The sequence below is a fragment of the Typopeltis vanoorti genome, chromosome 10, assembly GCF_054136105.1.
Source record: "Typopeltis vanoorti isolate ZY-2024b chromosome 10, IOZ_Tvanoo_1.0, whole genome shotgun sequence".
NCBI classification, from domain to species: domain Eukaryota; kingdom Metazoa; phylum Arthropoda; class Arachnida; order Uropygi; family Thelyphonidae; genus Typopeltis; species Typopeltis vanoorti.
In genome coordinates, this window is record NC_143558.1 from 123382595 (window position 1) to 123406209 (window position 23615).

The 23615-nt window shown below is 34.8% G+C and overlaps 1 protein-coding gene across 2 annotated transcripts in view; it reads left to right on the forward strand.

Annotated features, from left to right (window-relative positions):
* Positions 1–968: 968 nt before the first annotated feature.
* Positions 969–23615, forward strand: part of LOC150102759 (dicarboxylate carrier UCP2-like) — a 96713-nt gene continuing 74066 nt past the window's right edge. Inside the window, exon 1 of one of the 2 annotated variants that reach the window (XM_090399295.1) lies at positions 969–1082. The gene's annotated coding sequence lies outside the window, so the exon portion shown is untranslated. Of the gene's footprint in view, positions 1083–1510; positions 1821–23615 lie in introns of those variants that run through there. The other variant, XM_090399296.1, reaches the window with a different exon arrangement.

Below are 23615 nucleotides of genomic sequence, written 5' to 3' on the forward strand. Positions count from 1 at the left end.
TGCAAAATTATAAATCACAACACTTTTAAGGTCAAACATTGTAATCCTGTATAATAACTTTCTATCTTTTCCTTTTTCTTTCTATTACATTCACTTAAGTCGCCTAAGGAGTTTGAATGTCTTGATACTGAAATTTATTAACGTTTAGAAAGAACCTTAACATAAATGTGTTAAATTATTTGTTTTTATTATTTTTCGAATTAAAAATAAATGTAAATAACACACCGATGAACAGCACACTGAGTGAAAATAATGGCTGCAGCGGTACGTAATAGTATGCCTGCTTTACGAAATGGGAGAAATCCCAAATAGTGTCCTCGTTTCTTCTTCGCCTTCCGGATTTTGCTCATTCTGTCATCTTGAAATGTTTCTCATCAATGCTTGTAAAGTGAAACCCAAGTAACAACAATGCAAAAAGGCTTTCCACTAGTGAATATAACTACCAAATAACATTATTAAAACCGTAAATGACACATTTGCTCAAGATAACTCAGTTTATTTAGTCCAATTATCTTGAGAACTTTCAATTTCCATGCTTTTTTTTTTTAGGGGGGGGGGCGGAGTTTCAAGAGTAGTAGGACATACATGTTGAAGAGAGGAAAGGATAATGATTCTTTGCAGGCATAGCATTATACAGGTTAAATTTATGAAAATCTATTTCTGAGCTTTCAAGATTTAATTAAGAAGAATGGGTATTTCCCCCCCCCCTCCAAACGTTTTATGATTCCCGTAGTGCCATATTACAACACCAAGCAATGATTACTCGAGTTACTTCAGTGTATAATGAACTGATTATAAATTTCTAGAAACCGACCTTGTTTATTTTTAATGATGTCACAGCCCGTAAAATTCCACTACTGCTTTGAAGTACGTTAGCAACATTTAGTTTCCTCTCTCTGCTAACCTGATTGGTAGACATGCCACACACCCTCAGACGCATGTGAACAGTTGATAAACGTGTTTGTATATACAGGCGTCGTTTGCCGTATGTATGTATGTATGTCTAGCTCTATATACGTACACATACATATATATAGCTTGAAGTAACTTAACGGTCCAGTCTTCCTCAGAAAAGCTACTCGGTAAGTTGTCCTCGTTCAGTATATAATATTTGCATTAAGTGTAGTTGGTAGAAGTAGTATTGCTGTTTTGCTTACTGCTAGGATAATCTCACTGCTTTCACGACACACAAAAATATTACAGCAGCAGTTTAGCAGATTTATTTATTACAGCTTGTTTATTTCCTGCTTTAATATATCAAATTGATGCTTTTTAATCTCAAATTAACGCTCAAAGGATATTCTCCCGAACGAAGAGTGAACGCAGAGTCTTGTGCCTCCGTTGCTATATATAGCATAGCTCTCTAGTAACGTAACTGCTAGAAAATGTAAACTACAATTCACTGCTAATTAGATAAGTTTACTTCGCTTTTTATTCTTTTATAATAAATGTTTGTTTGCTTTCTTGCTACATATTTAAAAGCAGCACTTTGTTGTTTAACTTTCTAGGAAAATGTTCACGATACCATCCAAAAATAGACCAGTATCTTCGAAGATGAAATCTTTCAACTTTATAGAAGACAAGCCAACTGAGAATCCCAGGAAAAGTTATTCTACCAAATACCACCGTCCATATTTAAAACAGGTTGCGACAGCTTGAGGTCTTAAGATGCGATCGGCCTAGTAACTTTGTGTCTGTGCCACACAGAAGCGTTAATATCCAAAAAGTTATAGGAAAAGCGCAGATATTCATGTAGTTATTTCCCCTACATGGAAAGGAGGGTAACATAAATGAGGAGAAATATGGGCAAAATCTTCATGGTATGAACGAAATTTACTAAAACAGATTGAGCAGAGAGGCCGAGTATTTAACATTGCAAGCCATTTTGATTTAATGAAACACAAATGGCTTGCCTGTTGCTGAATCTGAAACAGATGTGACAAGAGCAAAACGTACTTTTTTAATTCCTAAATTTATTTAAGGGATTCAAAATGAAATATTTCAGAGTTCCCTTTCGAAATGCATTAGTAGGGGGAAACCATTTTCTAGCGATAAAGAATCTTATTCGTTCCTAATAATTAATTTAATGTAACGTGATTAGCACTGGCAAGAAAAAGCGGTTTATTAAAACAAGTTATCTTTTTTATTATAATATTTTTTTTGTAAATTCGGCTGGGTTAGCTAGCTAAACAAACGTGATAATATATATATATATATATATAGGTTTTTCAGAAATTCTGTAAGGAGCATATCGGTGTCGGAAGTGAAATTAATAGTATTGCCGTGTCAGATTGTCTCGTAAAATTTGGTACTTGTCACATATGCATGAACATTTGACTTCTATTAATTACGCACAGACATAAAAGTTGATAAATCTTTCTGCCTATCTAAGGAAAAACGAAACTTAAAAAAAAGCAATTCTTGGTAATAAAACTTTGTTTGCTAAAATCATTTATGACGAACACCGTTTAACTATGATGGGGATCGAGAACTAACTCTATATAACTTTCCATAAGCAAATTTCCTCGAATATCCCCTCCCTGACATGCATTGATCTAATAAGGTTAACCTCCATTGTTTTTTTCTTCTTTTTAATTAAAACAACCCTGTTAAAATCTTTAGTATTTTAACCAAACTTTTTTCTACGTATCTTAATTTTCTTTATTAGACGTTTATGGATGCTGACAGGAGAAACAAAAAACATTATATTTCTCATAAATGCATGTATCTACATGTCTTAATTTATCATCATAACACTAATTACGGGTATAGACCATATTGGTCTGTTCCGGTCTTATTATCCATCCAATATCCGTTTTTGAGGTCTACCCTGCCTTCTCTTTCCAATTGGCTTATATTTTAGTATTTTTTTAGGATGTCGGGTGTTGGCCATTCGGTTTACATGTTCAATCCATTTTTGTTTGTAATTGTTTAGTTTTTCTTCTAATGATTTTGTTTTTAGTTCTTTTAAAATGTCTTCGCGTTCCTTTTTTGATCTAATAATGTGTATTTTGCAGTTTTTCTCATAAATCTCATTTCACTTGTTTTTATTCTTTGTTTATCTTGTTTGTTTATTGCCCAAATTTCACTGCCATATAATAATGTGGGCACTGCTAAAGTATTGTATATTTTTAAGCGTGTGTCTTTTTGTACTATATTCGGGTTGAGTGTTCTATTTATCATCCCTATAATCTTTAAAAATTTTAATTTTATATGTCTTTTTCTCCTTCATGTGATATTTCACATCCAAGATAACTGAAAGCATTTATCTGGTCTATTATTTTGTTATTAATAACTATTTTGCTTCTAACTGGAGTTTGTCCACAAAATGCCATTGTTTTAGTTTTATCTATGGAAATTTTCATTCCAAACTGTTCTACTATAATGTTTAAATTATATATTACTCTTTGTAAATTGTCTTCCTTATCTGATATTATTACCTGATCATCTGCAAATAATAGCGTAGTTATTTTGTTATTCGGGAAAATTTCTATACCTTGATTGATTAAGGTGTTCCACTGTATTCTTCTTCTTATTGTGCTATCTTCTATCGAAGGTCAGCGACCATCTTGGCGAACAAACTGCGGTCTTGTGCTAATCTGAGCAGTTGTGCACTGCTCTTTCCTGTCCACGTCTTGATGTTGTCAAACCATGATATTCTTTTTCTTCCTCTAGTTCCTTTGCCATCAATTCTTCCTACCAAAATAGTTTGTAGAAGTTGGTATTTGCTGTTTCTCATGATGTGGCCAAGATATGATGTTTTTCGTTTCTTGATTATTTGTACAAGATGTTTAGCCAATGGATTTTAAGACCTCTTCATTGGTAATTTTTTTCTGTCCATGATATCTTTAGCATTCTTCTGTATAGCCACATCTCAAAGGCTTCGATTTTCTTGATGGTTGTCGCCTTCAATGTCCATGTTTCAACTCCATAGAGCAGAATAGACCACACGTAAAAGTTCAGCATTCGGCATCTGACTTCCATGTTTAGGTCTTTATTGCAGAATAGTGTTCTCATTTTCATGAAGGACTGCCGTGCAACTTCAATCCTTGTCTTTATATCTATTTCTGGATCCCACCGTTCATTAAGCCAACAACCAAGATTTATATCTTGACACTTGATCAATATTTTTCCCATTGAGTGTCAGTTTCATTGATGAGGCTGGATGTTTGCTGATGATCATGTATTTTGTCTTGTTGATGTTTATATTTATTCCCATTCTTTGGCTTTCTATGTATACTCTGTCAATGAGTTTTTGGAGATCCATAATGTTATCTGCAATTAGCACGGTGTCATCTGCATATCGTAGGTTGTTAACAATCTTTCCATTTATTGCGATTCCCTCTGGACATTCTTCCAATGCTTTTTTAAAGATTACCTCTGCGTATATGTTGAATAGGAGCGGTGAGAGCACACATCCTTGTCTCACTCCTCTTTTGATGTTAATATCACTGGTGGTAATGTTGTCTAATTGAACGGTAGCTGACTGATTCCAATACAGATTTATTAGTCTTATGTCTTGTTCGTCTAGCCTTGTTTGTTGAAGGACTTCTATTAATTTAGTGTGTCTGACTTTGTCGAATGCTTTTTCAAAATCTATGAAACACATAAAGACAGATTTCTGTTTTTCTATGCATTTTTGTATCAATATTTGGGTACAGAAAAGGGCCTCTCTAGTACCAAAACCATTCTGAAAGCCGAATTGTGTTTCACTTAGAGTTTCTTCACTTTTTCTATAAATGCGATTCTGAATTACTTTCAAAAATATTTTTAATGTTTGGCTCATTAGACTAATAAGTCGGAAGTCACCACAGGAATTCGCTTTGGGTTTCTTTGGGATAGTGATAAATGTAGATTTGAGCCAATCTGATGGAAATTCATCACTTTCATATATTTCATTAAATAGTTTTTCAAGAAGTTTGATGTTATCTGGTTCTATTAATCCACTGTATTAATATTTCATTAATGTAAATATTGAAACGTGTTGGAGACGGAGGGCATCCCTGTCTTACTCCTTGGTTTATAGATTGTTTTTCAGACAACTTTTCATTTATTTTTATTTTTATTCATTATTTATATATATATATTCAATATTGCATGTAGTAAAATAATGGTATATTTATTCTTTGAATATATCAAACAGTATATATCTTTTTACTTTATCAAATGCTTTTTCATAATCTATAAACAAAAGATGAGTTTCCAAATTAAATTCTCTTCTTTTTTCTAAAAGTAGTTTTAAACAGAAAGCTGCATACATTGTAGAGCGTCCTTTTCTAAATCCATTTTGACATATTTTTTCACTGTATATTTTTAGTTTTTCATTAAGTATTCTGCTATATATTTTGTAGCATGTATTCAATAAACTAATACCTCTGTACTTAGCAGGTTTTGTTTTATCCCCTTTTTTAAATACAGGTAATACTATGCTTGTATTCCATTCTATTGGTATTTGTCCATTTGTATATATTTTATTTAAAATATTTTAGTAATCTTTGATGAAATTTTTTCCCTGCACATTTATACAGTTCGGAGTTTATCCCATCTTCTCCTGCTGATTTGCCATTTTTTATTTTATTTAGGTTGTCCTTTAATTCTTTCATTGTTATCATATCAGTTAAGGTATTTTGTAAGTTTCTGGTCTAATTATTTTTGATGCCAGTATTAATTTAACCATCACGAAATGGTTCATTTATATACAGGAAGGATGTAAAAATCAAAGTTCATAGCTTAGAATTTCTGATAATATATTTTAATAGCTGGGAAGTAATTTAATTTTGCAAATGAACGTGAAGGTAATATTACAAGAAATATATCGCAATCGATCAATTGTTGCTTCTGGTGTTAAATTCTGATATTCGAATAGAAGAAAGGATAAATCTAATATTTTAATACTAGAATGAATACTTTTCTCATCCGTCAGATGACGGGTTCTGGTTGCCATCTGGTTCTATCTCTGGCCATTTTTATCATATTTCTGAAGCTCGATAGAATGAATACTACAAGCCTAAATTTGGTTGGTAGTTTTATTCAACACTCTTAGGTAACTGTGATAAGAATACAGCAAAACTATTCCGAAAGTGAAATGTATGCTACAGTGAAATAAGCCTATATATTTATTAAGCAGCTGTTTCAGAGAATAGTGGCAGGCAACAGAACGCCTCACGTGCCATTAAGTGCCTTTATCAAGGCTACCGGGGGAGAGGGAGATGAAGAAACCGGTCTGAATTAGGCTGCAGGTTTTTCTCGAAAGCTCATAGTTATTCAGGTATACAAGGACTTCGTAAAACGAGCTTTGTGCTGCTCCCCATCCATTCTTCCGCCTAACAGAAACTTCTGCTGCTGTATATTAGCACTCTCCACTTGGCCATCTTCAATTAAGTCAATGCCGGTCTCACAGGTTTGCAGTGTCTCAAGGAGATTAGCAAAAATAAAGTGAAAAAAAAAAAAAAACTGGAATAAATATGTACTAAACTAGAAAATCCAGTTCATAGTGGGGAAAAAATCCTTTAGTAGGTCTTCAAATCTATTATATACAAACAAATGTACTCCATTACGTTTGCTATAAAGGTTAAGGCGATATACTGTACGAATTATTTCGAAAGCATCAGTGGTCTAAATTCAAGGGTGTGTTATTTCGAATACGAAAGGTTGTTGATCTAATATTTATGCTATGAATTCCTTGAAATATAAAGGGATGGGAGGGGAAATATTACTATCAAGCTTGATATTTTTAAGAAATACACATGAATGAATATCTTTACAACGAATAAGGACAGAAGAAATTAGTGAACAGAAAGAAAACTTGATTCGCTGATTTGCTTGAACACTGAATCATGGCTAAATTAAACTTGACTTAAACTTGTATTCTTAACAGATAGTGAAAGAAAGTGAAAAATTCTATATAATTCTTACAACAATTACGGATATATTTGTAGTAAAGGATTTCTACACGAAGTGAGTATAAATGGAATTGGGAGTAGGGAGAAAGAGCAGAGGAATACTGATGAAAAGGCAATCATTCTCGTTTAGATATCGTCATCGAAATGCGGGGTCAGAATACCACAACAGAGTCGGATTTTGAATTTGAGCTGATTAGTTGGTTATATTACACTAAAGTAACTTAAGACTACGCGATGAATGTATTGGGTTTGTATACTGCATATATTTGGCGGTTTCAGATTATGAGGGATGAAACCTGCGATTCCGGAACATTTCAGCTGAGTTAAAAAGTTGTTCAGAAGAACAACTGATAATTCAGTTATTCGTCAGAACAAGTGGTTAATTAGCTTTGCTTCTAATTCAAAAGAGAAATGGATGGAAAATTAGTTTTCAGGAGGGCGAGAAAACTATTTGTCAAATCTATAACTTCCTCGGGATCCACGCAAAGTTTGGGAATCTAAATTATCTTGAATCAATTCTGTGTGCTATTGGAATGTTGAAATGTGAAAAAATCTCACTTTTTTTTAATGCACCAAGACTGCATTTGTGTTTTACTAATTACAATGACGCTAAGTAGGTTACCTGAATTGCAGAATATTGTGGGCTCAGTAATTTACATATGGTGCTACTGCGTAAGACAAAACTTTTAACTCTCAGCATAGTGAAATGTTGTTTATTAAACAAAAATACGAATCTAGTATCTTTATCAACGGAAAAACTGATGTGGACATTTTTCTAATGATTCTGTATCACAGAATCAGCAGTTAGTGGAAGAATGTCGCAGACATATAGAAGGAAAATAGCGGATTAAAAAAAAAAGTAAATAAAACTTGAATTACTCCAGCCATATTATATTATTACATGACAGCTCCAAAGACTCCTCTATTCTACAACTCTGTCTCCTCCACTCAATCCACCAAACTGCAACGAACCGCAACTACACCAACGCCATCTACCTCTGACAACCACTAGTAATTCCGCAGACCATCACAAACATCCATGCCCACGGCGGGATTTGAACCCGCAGCCTTTTCGCTGGAGAGCAGATACGCTAACCACTCGGCCAGCCAGGCTGGACGATATGGTTTATACATTATGCGGTTCGAAATGATATATGTTTATGCTTAAGTTTAGGATAAAGCGCCATCATATATCATCATTCGTCTTAAAGGATATAAAACTGTCACCTACCAAATGAAATTGATGGCTAGAAGGGAACTTGCAAAACATAGTAAATGAAAAACGTCATAGGTTTTATTAATGTCCTAATCTTGAAATATCAAGCACATGGACTTAGAGCATTTTAAATTTCTCGGGGATTTCTAAAACGTTTTTTAAAATTACACATAATTCGCATTTATTTAGCTTACTACCAAGCTAAATAAAGATTTTTTTGTTTTTACCAATTAAAGTTTCGATATTCGATAATACGTGCGTCACTTCTGAGTTAGCCTATCTTCAGCACAAAGTACATTTGGCATGCGCTAATAGAATCGGAATCGGTTTCGCATGTTATCTTTCATGATAAACTATAGGGCTTCAATAACTAAATTACCGTTTCAGGTCTATGGACTTTCATCAGTGGTCAGAGATCCTATCTCGTATCTGTGTGATGAACTGCAATTCGCGAAATGATAGGTTAACTAATAAGCTCAATTTAATGTGAATCATACACATGAAAGGGGAAAGCATATAGCACATTAATACTGGGCCAACGTTAGACAGTTCAGAATCTCTGCTCTAGACCAAACAAACACCTTTTTACAAGCTGTTTCAAATTCACAGACTTTTTTTTTCTGAAGAATAGTGACTTCTAATGGAAGATTAAAGTTATCTACCAACTAGCGACATTCACAACAACGCAGTCACAATGGAACTTGAGAATTTTGAATTCTCCAGTGTTCCTGTGGCATTTCTTTTATCACAAGTCGATGATATGAGAAAGATCTCCTGTGATCAAGAAATTGAATTCAATCTATACTCGCAACTAGTAATTAGATCAGGAACTACAAATTATGCTGGATTTTAGGTAAAATATTTCCCCTCCCCCTTGGATAAATAAATGAAGCAATTATGATGGCTACTTTTTTTGTCATCTTTCTTTTGGCATATCTAGTTCCTTCCAAGGATAAAAAAAGTGAAATGCTAATCAGCAGGGAGTTGCTATTTTGTTAATCTTCAGAACTGCTTCTGTACACCAAAGCATTGAATTAAAACCTGTCAGGTCTCTTCGTTCCGCATGTAGCACAAATAGACATAACTGTGTGCAAGTACCGTCTGAAAAAGCATTTCACTGTATAGCCGATGAGTGCTTCATAATATTGATAACAATATTGTAACGGTTAAGATATGAGTAGAAACAACAACAGTTACCAATGCATGCTTTAACTGCCTTAAAGCAAATTTAATACCACCAAGAACAATAGACTAATCCGAATGTCTTCGTGTAGCACAGTGATGAGTCCAGCAAAAGTTGGTTAACTTTACCCATAGGCGCGATTAAAATCGAAATAATGTATTCCGGCTAACGAACAGATGATCGCTGCTATGACTGTATTTTTTACACTGCAGTATAGAGTTTCAATTACTTTGCGATTTAAATCGCAAAGACAATTTCTTTACACTGAAGAGAGGCAATTCATATTTTTTCTCTGCTCTTTCTTTTGTAAGGAGATATTTTGCTTTCATTTATGCCCGAAAAGCAACCACAAGTTATTGATTTCGAACTCGATACAAAATTTTTCTTTTATTTTAGGAATAAATCCTCATCTTTAGAAGATGAGGATTTATTTAGTATCACCCCCCCCCCTCCGTATTTTCGCATTATCTAGTGAATACACATGAAACCTCCTGAGAACAGCGGCTTGGCCACTTCGGGTATAAATAACGTATTCATTTGATGGAATGGAAAATTTTCCAGCTGTCCTATTTAATTCATCCATAACTTGGACTAGACAGGGAAGAATGCATATAATATTTATGTCTTTCCCAATTTCATTAATAGTTATATAATATTTCAGATGCCGCCGTAGTTAGTTTATTTATTTATTTATTGGATACTAGCATCACTTTTAATGGAAGAGAATCAAATTAAAACCATTGCTCAGATTAATACCACACAATTAGTGATTATTTACAATTGCTTCTGGTTTATTTAAAGAAATAAATTGGGAGCAGAATACAGTAAAACGAGATAGTGTAGACGCTGGATAATGCCAATGGTTTCAGAATAACATAATTTGTCATTCCACTCATTTATGCTGGGTTTTTTCGGGCAATTCACTATACAGATAACATGACCTATTTTTCTTTCCCTGTGAGGAACTGAAGCCATTGAAGTTTTACCGTACCATTCAATAGATAACACAGATTTAGCAAATTATGCTGTTAACAAAAAAAGTACAACAGTCTTTTTTACTTTTCACTATTCGAAATCAAGCGACATCACTTAGATGACATTTGAATGCAACTCCGCACATTTAACGACACAAAATACGTCATTTTGAGCACAATTAAAGTTTTGTCGATTGCTATTAATGAAACATCTGCAGATGTCTCATATCTCCTATAAATATATTATTTGAATACTACCGCAAAAAAGTAAAAGTGCAATTTTTAAATCGGTAGTTTCATACAATGGCGACAGTATGTCGACATAAATGGACTACATAGAATTTGTAACATTGGTCGATATTTACAAATGCACATGATTTCTGTATTTTTTAAATTTAATTTCATTTTTCAGTTTGGTAATGTTACAGAATTAGTAGAACCATAAATGCTATTAAAGAAGTTTCTGGTGAAGCAAGATATGTATTGCATGATATAATAACATTTCGTTCTTTCTTTTCGTTCTGTATCCAGTTCACAGAAGTGGATACAGGAAGAAGAAGAGAATGTAATTCCTAAATTGATTTAGGAATCAATGAAATTTCTCAATTATTGACGAATATTAGCCTGGAAACGTCCATTTCTGAACTATTATTAAACTGACAATAATTCAGAAACGCTTCATTTCTGAACTACTCAAAAGCGACAAAGTATCAATAACTCCCAGTTTCGTCAAGCTAACTTCATTCGAGATATTGAATGTCATTCTGTACTGACATCATCTTTACATTTTATATTCGTACTCATTTGGCAACTTGCACATCCCTGCATATACATAAAAGTGTAATAGAAATAGACATGTCAACAGCTGATCAAATATTTTTAAGTGTTGCATGTTCACTTAAAAACCGTAGTTTTTATAAGTCACCACCCTGAAGTATAGAAAAAAAGTACTTTATTCATGACCACCCAATTATGCCCACTTATGTTTATAAATTAATGCTTAGTTATTTTCTTTTTAAATATAGGACATTTTGTAATTATGGCAACACTTTGGGCAGTTAGTTGGATAGTGATATGACATTATATATCATCTCCCAACCAAATCTATCATTTGTTTCACAAACAGGAGACTTTAGCGCATGCTAAGTATTGCTATCTCAAAAGCACAACCATCCCCTAGTTGGAGAAATTGCCCACTATACTGCAGATGACTTTCATCGCCCAGTGAAACACCCGCGTTGCTTGCTGAAGTCCTGAAGTGAAAGTGACTGTTGCCACGTTTGATTTCTAAAGCAGTCTTAAGTTCTGCTTTCCCACCATTTATTGTTACATACAGTGTAGGTGACATTCTTCATGAGGATGCATAACGCACTGTAATTAACTAAAAAAGCAGATTCTTATCCATTCGAGGATACAGCAGCAAAGCGATTCCGCAGGTCGGTCGGATTCACGCGGGAATCTGAGAACAGCAATATGCAAGGGTTCCTTAAACAATACCAATCTTTCATCCTACAGTGCATGTACCTGCTCAGTAATTAACTTTCTAACATCAAAAACCACGAAAGACACTGTAAAAATATACTAACACTGGGGATCGAAACAATCTCCCACAAAAATAGCGAAAATATCATAATGACCTTTTAATCAATCATTAAACAAAAAAATCATAAAAAATAACAAAAATACAACCTCAAAAGCCACAAAAGTAGAGAAAAAAAATCCATATAAAAAATCACTTCCAAATCCAACTGACTAACAGTCATGGTCTTAAAACATGTACACCACCGCCAAATCCCATCTAGAATGAAGAACCTTTATAAGAAATTTTAAATTGAAAGCGAGTTGGCCGGTCTCATATGAAAGTAATTCGGTTATACTCCCAGGTATTCAGAATTTTCATCCCTCAAAAACAGGAGAACGGCCAGAAGAACGCACACAATTAAGAAACAATATTTTGGCCTCGTAGCCTTATCCTAATATTTCCACGATCCAACCTAACCTTGGCGATTCAATATGCACAATTTAAAGTAGCTTCTCTACTTCAGTTATCAAGCTGGAAGATACGACAAGTATTTGCTGTTCGTATCAATAATTTAACACAAACTATCCATCTTCCCACTATAATACCAGATAATCTTCATTACCCTCCCAACACTCGATATTTTCTTAACTAATAATCTTTCCAAATATACTGTAAATGTCATTTTCCTTTTGGTAACTAGGACTATGACAGGTCTACGCTTCCTTTACTATTGAAGGTCCTTCACCCAGAAACTCGGTCTCGTGTCTACTGTCACTACAGTGATGCCAAATGGGATGATTTCCATGATTTCCACTTCTCAATTCATAGTGTGATTACCGTTTCCGCTCTTTTGATTCACACATTACCTCCGATCGACTAACTAAAATAATCCTTGTATGAATTATTACTGTCCAATATTTTTCAAGACGTTTACACAGTACGAGATAAAAATTCTGCATATCTCAAGGAACTTCGGTCAAAAATCCAAGCTTCGCATTCAGTCTATATTTCAGCCCACCACATCTATTAAAAAAATCCAAATCCGTTCTTTGAAAGGATCAAATGTAGGAAAAGTATCTCGTGTAAGTGTCAGATGATACCATAGTTACTTCTTCCAAGGATAAAACTGACCTCTTGGCATCAATCTTCACAAACTCTTGTATAGATGATCAAAGCAAATCACCTCCCACTATACACTGGCTCTTCCACACATACTTCCCCTGATCTTTCGGCAAAGGACCATCAAAAGAGTCATTCATAGCTTAAATACAAGTTTTCTGATTCATATGGTATGTCCAAATTGTGCTGCAAATTTGCGCTTCACAATGCATCGTTCTGTATCATTTGCACAAGCTGTCATACTCACCTGACATTTAGCAGACAGCATAGAATCATGCTTACATTCGGCCATCCCAATAAAGAAAGATAAACGTCAACCATGTAACTATCGTACTATTGCCCTTACCTCAATCTTCTCAAAAACACTGGAAAATATAAACAACCAACTTCTTCATTAAATTATTATTATTAGACACCTCCAGGGTGTCCAAAGACTCATCGAGGGAGTGCACCTGATCCACAACTCTGCCTCCTCCACCAACTGATCGCAACTACACCAACGCCATCTACCGCCGACCACCACCACCAAAGACAATCACAAACATCCATGCCCAAGGCGGGATTCGAACCCGCAGCCTTTTGGATAGAGAGCGGATACGCTAACCACTCGACCAGCAGGCTGGCCAAGTCTTGGCCAGCCTGCTGGTCGAGTCCAAAATGGCCGTCCATAAATTAATTAGTTATCGCCAATATGGATTTTGTCACTCTCGCTTCACAACAGATCTCCTAGACAACCTCGGACACAAATTTGCAAAGGTCTGAAGTAACTCGTTGTTGCTTTGACATTTTCATGGAATCTGATTGGGTTTAGCATAGAAGCCTACCTACCAAACCACCACGTGATGGTCTGCCTTTCCATCTTTTGCAAATGGTTCACCAGTTTTCTCTCTAGTCGTTGAATTGTGTCACAGTGGATAGATTTCTTTATTCAGATTTTCCCACCAAAGCTGGAGTATCCCAGACTATACAATTTCGCCCACGGTTTTCCTGTTATGCCTTAATAACTTTCTCTCACTAACTTCAAGTCCCATCCGCAGTTTTGCTGATGACAGTACATTCTATTCCTCATCTGCAAACCGTGTAGTGCTCAAATGTCCTAGCTTCAAAATTTTCCATAACCGATGCCTCAAATACTGATCTCCTTGCCATTCTCTAGCGGTATTAAGGCAACCTAGTGAACTTCTGTTATCTTGTCGTGCTGCATAAAGAATTTCTTTTTCTCAACTTATCAGCTCTCAACTTAATAATAAATTGCATGTCTCTTTAAAATATCAGATCTTTTTCATTGTTCATATAATCTAAAAATTCTTAATTTGGGAATGATGGAAATATAATTTAAAATGGTGAAAAGCCAAACGGCTATTTTTTTTTTCTGGCGAGGTTGATATAAGTTAAGGGGATAAAAATCCCTTAATCCGAAAGGGATTTTTATCCCCTTAACTTATAATTTAAAATGGTTTCCCTAACATCTGAAAATTGAAACACAAATGAGATTGAGTAAAGAGCGGAAGAGACAAAATTACTTAAACAGAGCTTGCGTGTATGTTACAACTAACAGCTTAAATCGTCTATGCACGCTTTAAAAAATTAAAGCAGTCAGTGTTTTTATTTGTTATGATAATAATAAAAATTATTAATAATATTTATATAGGTCAGTTTTAGAAAATAAATTGCATTTATCCTATAAATATATATCTTTATCTTTATGTTTTTAGATGATTGATAACTTTCATTGCCAGATGTGAGACTACCAGGTTATTTATTATAATATGAATATATAATTCGAAAAGGAATTTTTCGATAATTCAACTATGAATTTAAAACGTACCTGTGAAGGTGTTCATTTTAAAGTCTCTTCTTCGGGCGGGAAAATTTCAAGGAAGTCAGCAATTTCCCATAATGTATACAAAATGCTAAAAACATGTTTTCCAATATTCAAATTGTGATCCAAACGTGCTTACGAAGGAGATCGACTATTCATTTTAAAGCTTGTATTCCCCTAATGATGGAAAATAAAATTTACCTCTAAAATTCAGTTTCACTTTAGCTGTCCTGCGCCAATAAATCCCAAACCAATCAATTTAAAATTCTCCATCATTTTGCATAAAAAAGACAGCAGATCAATGGCACGTTTACAATACGATTTAAAACTACTGACATCTGTTATCAGACAGGTTGCGCTTGCCTAGAGGTGAATTTGAAATGACCTCCACTTCACTATAACATGCTGATGTACGCCAACCAGGGTCGTTTGATACCTGATACTGCATGCAGTAAGTTCATTATGAGCTAACGGCACAGTCCGATTAACTGACAAACTATACCGTAGTATGAGTACTTCCAGATGCATACCCGACATAGAGAAGCTATACACATAGCTTCTGTGTGTTGTAATGGTAGCTGTAGTGTGCTTCTCAGAATTTTAAGGTGTCAATGACCTTTTATATGACCAAATGCCAAAATATTAGTGGCATACGTAATAATAGAAACAAAAACTATGTTGACTCTGTGACTGTTATCCATAAATTCACAATCGACATCAATAACAGTAAATGGTGGATTTAAAATATTCAAAGATTAAAGCTTCTGAAATGCTTTTGATATTATCATAATATCTGTCCAAGACAAAATTTCGAGTTACAATCCGGCGTAGAAGATTTATGAGCACTTTTAAATGAAGGCACGTATGCTAGGTTTGTTATGGGAATTACAGCATTTACTCAAGGAAACTCGGATTTTTGATATAAATATATCATATCATATCATATATTTGATATAAAATATAAAGTTTGGATAATGATTGGAGGTGTTGAGTGAAACTGCAAATAAAAGGGCACTCGTCCCAGCAAGAATATTTTTACTTATTTGATCGGATCAAATTCTTGGAGAGCGGAAGCAGTAATCAAACCATGGAAAAGACGCATAAAAACCCAGGTCATTCCAATTGGCACACTGTAGTGCATACAATAAGAGGCTGAGAGAACGACGATTTGTAGAAAAAAGAAACATAGACAAGGTTATGGTCAGAGTAGCAAGAGGAGACTTAATGTCAACAATGTATTAGAAAAAAAGAGGGAAGTTAAGAAAAAAGTCCTGAGCACTGGGAGAATGATGAGGATCATCTTGCTGGTAGGTAAGCTAACAATTTGTATCAGATCATTTCTGACTGCAAACAATTCAGCTTCTCGTCCATCCTGGTCTGTGAAGATAGATTTGAAACAAATTCTGAATGGTGGATAGCAAAATCGCCTACAACAATTATATCATTGAGTAATTAGACTGTATGTAATCGACTTTCACAGACAAATAATCAAAACTTTAGTAACTTCATCAGAATTAGAAGCGTGGTAAAGGCAGGAAATAAAAAGAGGCAGAGAAATCCCGAGCCAAAACAGATCATATATATAGATTTTACGTCTATGGTGTGGGGATATCAGATAGGACAAAAGCCGATGCGCCACACTTCTTAAGGAATGAGTGATATGTGGTGTAATGTAGAAATCTTAGGTTAGCTGAAGTCGAAAAGAATGCCAGCTGAGGTTTAGTGCTGAATAATAGATGGCTTTTGGATGTCTGTAAATAGTGGTGTAAGTCGATGACGTTGACAATGAGCCCCTGGATGCTGGTAATGTCTATGTAGAAGTTTTTGTTTTTAAAAAAAACAACAACAACATGGAATTGTGTTGTTGTTTTCGCTGTTTCGGAATGTATTTTCATTGTTTCTTTAGAAATTTTGTGCATTTTTGATATATCTTTGATTTCTTTGAAAAATATTTTGTTCGTATTTGTGGAGATACTACATTGACACTATAATCTTTCATAGTGGAATATCGCGGAAAATTATATGGTATGGTGCAGGGAGATGAAGAACTTGCGAAAACGACTCCAACAGAGGAAACCTAGGCTCCGATCAATGGCTTTGACAGCTTCCACTGCAAACCGCAAGATTATTATCCGGTCCTTCTGCTATACATAATATCACGCAATGTTTAATGCATTTTTATAAGTAGCCCATAGGAAACTAAAAGTACGGTGCCAGTGACCCAAAGAAACTTATGAATAGACTATAAATGTTTCTACGGTATATGTTCATTAATTATATTTCTTCAGATTTCGGACAAAGGTTCGACCATACTCCCCTGTCGGTAGGCTCAGACACAGTTCTGAATGCAAGTGAACAACCTTGCCTCCTTCCACATTTAAAAAAAAATCCTCCTTTAAAAGAAAGATTTTCAGTTCGACACGATTCGTGCTTGCTCTGGTAATTCATAACATGAATTATGATTTGTTGCTGTTATAGTTTGTATTATATTACTATTTGCGTCAACGATTTATAACTGTTTAATAGTAGAGTAATAGTTCTTCGAAAATGAAGTAATTTATTTTACTAATATATAATGGTTAAAATAAATATTAGCAATTGATTGTACTATCCAACGGAATAATAATAATAAAAAAAAACCGAGAAGTTTATTATGTGTAACTTGACTTGAAAGTACAATTCTTCCTACTCTCCCCTAAAAAAATCTGTCAGCATTAACTTTTATTAATTTGGCATTCTAAAATGCATCTGACATTGTCTTCTTTAGCGAGAAATATTTTCTCATTATAAGGAAAAATACCTGGTAAAATTCCTTTGAATAGAATGAAATCTTTCAGGCCAGTGACAGCTTATGTCGCACTAGCCCAATATCTGTCTAGCGAATGTCATAAAACTTGAGTGACACAGTTTCAGATTTCCTTGTTAGATATACCGATAAGTAAGGGCGAAGGAAAAATTGTATTCCATTTCTGTAATCTTCAAAAACAGCTCTTAAATGGGTGTCATTTTAAATGTTCACGTACCATAATTTTGTTTTTAATCATAAATTATCATAATTAATAAAAGATAAGAAGGCTTCATGTTTAATAAACACCTCTATATTTTTAGTCAATATAGGTTCATATTTACAAACGAAAGACAACAACCAAGAATATGCAATGAGAAACCGAAGTTTCTGGAAAGAGATAACTGCAATCATAGCGTTTGGTAAAAGGATTGTAGTAGACACCATTCGTTATCTCTTCATTTTTAAACCTACAACGGGAAACTTTTGCTGGGTTAGGAATTTACACGCGTTTAATTCAACCAATTTGCAATTCCTCTGCTGCATTCCCAGAAGGTAGGTGTATTGTGTCTGCAGATGCGTGTGTTTAAGGAGAGGTTTGCCTACTTGCGGAAGGGATAATTTTCATTAGTGGAAACAAGAAGAAGAAAAAAAAAATCTATACTACCGCAATAAAAACCGCCTAACTTTTCTTTCAGTTGTAAAGTTCTACATATGCAGTGTAGTCATAATTTGGTTTTTCCTGAATTTCCCTTTAAAATTGTCCAATTATATTGAAAAATGGGGAATAATTACCGTAATTTTTTTTAGCACTTAGTGATGCGAGTCATTCATCCTGCTTAACTCTAAATTCCGTATTATTAAACCATTCACGATTTTACAGCTAATTTTTTTCAGCAATAAATATAATACTCTTCGCGTCGTCTGTTATACCTTATTTGATGGAATTCGATTTGCGGCTGATTTCAGAATATCTCTTAAATTTTGATTTGTCGCTGTCAAATTATTTTGCTAACGAACATAGATCCTGAACAATCAGAATTTTCTAATTCACTGTTTGATTAAATGGAATTCGGATTTGTTCAATAGGTTGTATGATAAGATTCAAATGGAGAGGTTTCCTCGTGTTTGCTTTTTTAAAGTTAGAGTAAAATACAACTGAAATTATATTTAGTATATCAAGTTATGTCCCATTGTAATTATATTAAATAGAATATAGGCAGTCCCCAACTTATCAAATATTCTGAAAGGGTTATTAATAAAATCGAATTATAAAAATTTTACCTAAATTTTAGTGCTTATGTAGGAAAATCTTTGGATAATACCGTTAAAAACGTTCTTAACATCAATATGAAGGTAAACAAAAGACGACAATTATTACCTAATGCTTCATGGTCTTAAAAGTCCAAAGAAGAAAAAAAAATGACGCTATTTTCATCAAAATCACACAACTACAGAAGTTCTGTTTTATATGAAACCACAGACTAACAGCCAGACCCATTGTAAGCGCTTGCACATTTTGTGAAACAGACCTAAAATACATTATTACATTAATACATTACTATTGCTGGCTAATCTTAGTTCGTCAGTTTAGTCCCGACATCAATGGTAGGGCTTGGGTCTCGCCCTCAACGAGTAGCGAACGATTTTAAGGGAATTTCGTGTTATTCGCTGGTCAACACTCAAGTGAGTTTATTCTCGTGAAGTTGAATGCACAATTCGGCACGATAATGCGACTACAGCGTGGCTTACGAGATTTTCAAGCTTGTATGATGTTCGTGCTAAATATGAGAGTGAAAATATCGCACAAAATGCTGCTCTAGTGGGATGTTCATGCACAGCGTTGTCTAGAATGTATAAAAAATGACCAAACAACCAAAAAGCATCCAGCCAGTGGGGTAGTCAGAGACATCTTGTCGATGTGAGACGACATGACAAGCCGCAGTCAATTAAATGACAACGCGCTATAAAAGTATTCTGATATGCTCCTTTGCAGACTACTTTTATAGCGCGTTGTCATTTAATTGACTGCGGCTTGTCATGTCGTCTCACATCGACAAGATGTCTCTGACTACCCCACTGGCTGGATGCTTTTTTGGTTGTTTGGTCATTTTCTATGCATTGCTTGTTTCTCTCTCCTGTCAGCTAATTACAAGTAACGAGAACTGTAGGCATAGGAACACTGACAACAGATGCTTGAAAAGTGGAAACTGCGAAGTATGTCACACACACAAATAGAACAGCAAAGGCTAAAGCAAATCAGAGCGGACAGAGAGTAAAGAAAAAAGTAATCTGTTGATTTCTTTTTGAAAAATAGAAGACTGTATGTATATTAAATGTCGCTCGTGTAACTGTAGGTTTAGAAAAAATGGGGGGGGGGGAATAGTGGATTCCAGCTCTGCTGAACAAATCTCATAGATATAACGTCTTCCTTCCCCACGTCATAAAGGTGTCACCACATTTTTTGAAAAGGAGAAAATATATACAGTCACGACTTCTTTAAAATGTTTAAAATACTTAAAACGTCCAGAGAAATTCAGTACTTTTTTTGTGACATCAGTGATCAGAGTAAGTAGCAATATTTCGAAGAGCATTATGCTTATCGAAGGCGAGTAGGTTTAAAAATGAAGAATGATCCTTTTGACGCTGGATTCGGGGGTGGGGGTCACAAAAGTTGATTGATAGGTAGAAAAGAGGGATATGATAGAAATGTTTAAATTATTAAAAGGGTTTTATAGGACTGATGTAGAGGAAATATTTCAGAATTTGCTAGAGAGGACATAACAAGTGGTCATCCCGGGAAATGGCGTAAGAGTATGGCTAGCAAGGGTGTAAGGTCTACACTTTTTATTATTATTATTATTATTATTATTATTATTATTATTTTGCTTGGAGAGTAGTGCACTTGGTGAAATGGGCTGCCAGAATCAGTTGTGAGCGTTTTATCTTGTCAACGAGAGGATGGCCATTGTGCGGATAATTTGGATTTCCCAAAATGAGTCTTTGGACTCAATGAAGGCGCTCAAGCATAACAACAACAACAATAATAATAATAATAATATGATAAAGAGCCAGGAGGTGTTGACTTACGCTTGGACTCGCCGATAGTTCTTCGGCATGAAACTCTTAGATTTCGATCTCCGAGTTTCGTATCCGGCTTTAAAATAATGAAGGATTTATTATCTCCTTAATAAGTAGTATATTAGTTCCATCCACTGCCCGCTATTTTTTTTGTAGATTGCGTGCGTTCTCTGGCCGAGTTTCTTATATGAATGGTAAAAAGCCCACGTTTTCGAGAAAAACCTACTACTTTCGCATATGATCGACTAATTCACCTTCAGTTAAAAGAAGTCGGCATAAAGATTTCTCTTATTACGACGATAATAGAACAAATGCCTTTTGCGATCAAAAAGAACAGTGCCAAATGCGCTATGGAAGGGCTTAAATGAGTATATATTTTAAGATTCTGTTTTTTTCTTTGATCATTCGTAAAACCTGCGGTCAAATAATAATAGTAATTTAATTAATTGTTATTATTTTAATTAAAACTAACGATTTCCGAACCTGTACGTAAATTCGCATTTAAGTAGTGATTTAAAAAAAACACTGAGTTTTTATATCCAGTCTCTAAAGAAAGCCAAAGAAAATTAAAGCCTTAATAAAGGATATATACTTCGCAGTTTCCACTTTTCAAACATCTGTTGTCAGTGTTCCAATGCTTGCAGTTCTCATTACTTGTAATTAGCTGACAGGAGCGAGAAACAAGCGCTTTCAGATATGCTCCTCTGCGGACTACTTTTAGAGCGCGTTGTCATTTAATTGACTGCGGCTTGTCATGTCGTCTCACATCGACAAGATATCTCTGATTATCCCCACTAGCTGGATGTTTTTTTGGTTGTTTAGTCATTCTCTATACATTCTAGACAACGCTGTGCATGAACATCCTACTAGAGCAGCATTTTGTGCGATATTTCATTCTCATATTTAGCAAGAATATCATACCAGCTTAAAAATCTCGTAAGCCACGCTGTAATCGCATTATCATGCCGAATTGTGCATTCAACTTCACGAGAATAAACCCACTTGAGTGTTATTCTTCCAGCGAATAACACGAAATTCCCTTAAAATCATCCGCTACTCATCGAGGGCGAGACCCAAGCCACTACCATTGATGTCGAGACTTTGACAAACTAAGATTAGCCAGCAACAGTAATGCATTTTGTATGTTTACAATATACACCCTCACTGAAGACGTGAAATTTTAAAATAATGGCATAAGAAACTTTTATTTTTCAATACAAAAGTGTAAAGTTAAAATGTAATATTAGCTCCCCTTACGGTAGCTGGATATATCGCAGAACATCGTAGAGTTCAGATGAAATATATTCTGCTAGGCGTGTTTTTATTAAATTTCAGCATTTCGAGAAGCACTAAAAATTTAAGTTCCTCTTTCATTACAAGAACCCCATTCTTAGTAGATGAGATTTAATACAGTTTGGGGATTTAGAAAATACACAAGAAGTCTTTCAGTGTTTTACTTTTGCTTTCAATGGGATAATTCTTATCGACAGAAATGAGCAAAATGATTCGAATCGGTACTAATTCAGCACTAGCTGGATGGAATTCATTGCAATTTAGTATTTATCATCTCCATTAAATTTTATTGGGTTGCTTCCATTTTGATTTCAGGCAGACTAGTTATCGAATCAAAAGTTAATTTTTTTTTACCCGTCTTCAATGCATAACCAAAAACGGATCAACATTTCATAAACATTTTATAAATCCCAAATCCGACTGAGCTTAGAATATTGTTCTCACATTTAGGATGGTATACCTAAAACCTAAAAATGCAATGAGCCTAACAGATGACCATCCCCATCTCTCACGGGCTCCCTCTAGTCACTTTCTCACAGTCACTCTGCTTCTGCATTATGCTATATATATATATATATATATATATATATATATATATATATATATATATATATATATATATATATATATATACACAGGGTGTTCGGGATAAATTTGACAGTTTCGTAAGGAAAAAGAAAATCTTCTTTGTATCTATTAAATTTAATGAATTGACAAAAAAACATTACAGGCAGAGTTAATTACAATACTATCAACAAGATTTACTCAAAATAACCACCATTAGCATCGATCACAGCTTCAATTCTGCTTCGAAACCTCGAACAAGCTGATGCTACAGTCTCCCTGGGAAGGGCCGCAAAAACTGTTTTAATTTTATCCATTAACTGGGCTTTTGTATTACTGGAAGTGCGATTGGTGTCTTTTTCAACTGCGCCCCATACAAAATAATCCATGGGGTTAAGGTCTGGGGAGTTTGGAGGCCAAACATTTGGACTGGTGAAGTCGTAGAAATTTTCAGACAACCATTTTTGACTTTTCCCAGAGGTGTGGCAAGGGGCCGAATCCTGCTGCCATACATACGGCCTACCATTGGCTACCCTTGTTATCCAGGGCTTGACTACAGTTAGCAACTCCACGAACAAAGCCCGAATTCCAATGCCAGGGTTCTTCAACACCTGTTCCTGCAGATTTGCGAGGAATTCTGCTGTACGAACGCAATCAGATCGTCTGCTAGGGATCTTTCTTCTTGCTACATCCTCGTAGTCACCATTGCAAGTCTCTAGTTCATGCCTGATTGTTTTTACTGTATTCAGGGAGCATTGGGCAGCAGTCGTAATATCCTTATTTTGATGGCGGGCACGAATCATCATGATACAAGTTATTCTCTTCCATGATTCAGGTGGGTTCCAGCTATCCATCCTTTCTGACATCTTGTATATGAATGAAGAAGGGTCCAAACTTTTAAATGAAGAGAAGTGTGTGTTAATACATGTAACTTACGGAAAAATATAATTAATTATAAATATGTCAAATTTATCCCGAACACCCTGTATATATATATATATATATATATAGGTACTCTCATGAGCATTGCTCTACTGAACTGGCCACTATTCCTCTGCTGTCCTCTGATTATTTAAGAACACAAGAAACCACTAGTCAACATCCATACATAGTTCAACTCCAAACTTATCAGGCCAACTTCTTATCTTCCTCCT